Below are 720 nucleotides of genomic sequence, written 5' to 3'. Positions count from 1 at the left end.
AAATTAATTTAATTTTTTTTAACTTTTTAAATTGAGTTATAGTCATTTTACAATGGTGTCAGTTTTATAAGACGAAAGGAGTTCTGAAATGGATGGTGGTGATGGTTGCACAACAATATGACTATACTTAATACCACTGAACGGTACACTTATAATGGTTGAGATGGTAAATTTTACATTCTGTTTACTTTACTACAATTTAAAAAAATTTGGTGGGGGAGGGTATAGCTCAGTGGTAGAGTGCGTGCTTAACATGCACGAGGTCCTGGGTTCAATCCCCATTGCCTCCATTAAAAAATAAGTAAGGAAATAAATAAATAAACCTAATTTATCCCCTCCAAAAAAAAAAACCTTTAAAATTAAAAAAAAAAAATTAAAAAAATAAGAAAGAAGCCACGTGTTCTGATAGAACAGTAATGGGCCAGAATTATTTTCAAGTCCTGGTTTTGCTTTCAGCCAGCTCCAATTCTCAGGATTCTCATCTCCAGGGGGAAGGAATTGGGCTAGATGCTCTCTCAGGCCCACGTTCCCTCTGAAATTCTGGGATTCAGAATGTGGATTACTGGCTCTCCCTGAGGCCAGTAATCCACATTGGAATTTACTGGGAAAACAGCTCTGAGCACATGCTAGTGGATGGCTCATTCTCTCTCATAAGAGATAACTTTACACTTTCTTTCACAGGCCAAGTCTCCACTCCATTCTCTGCTCTGTAAACTGAGC

At 37.4% G+C, this 720-nt stretch overlaps 1 non-coding gene across 1 annotated transcript; it reads left to right on the top strand.

The window, feature by feature from the left end:
• The first annotated feature begins 217 nt into the window (after window positions 1-217).
• On the top strand, window positions 218-290 carry TRNAV-AAC (transfer RNA valine (anticodon AAC)). Its single transcript has one exon. It is a non-coding gene; the product is annotated as a tRNA-Val (tRNA).
• Window positions 291-720: the final 430 nt, after the last annotated feature.

Source organism: Vicugna pacos, chromosome 7 (genome assembly GCF_048564905.1).
Source record: "Vicugna pacos chromosome 7, VicPac4, whole genome shotgun sequence".
Lineage (NCBI taxonomy): Eukaryota > Metazoa > Chordata > Mammalia > Artiodactyla > Camelidae > Vicugna > Vicugna pacos.
The sequence above is the reverse complement of the archived record's forward strand: the minus strand, read 5'-3'. Positions and strand labels throughout refer to the sequence as shown.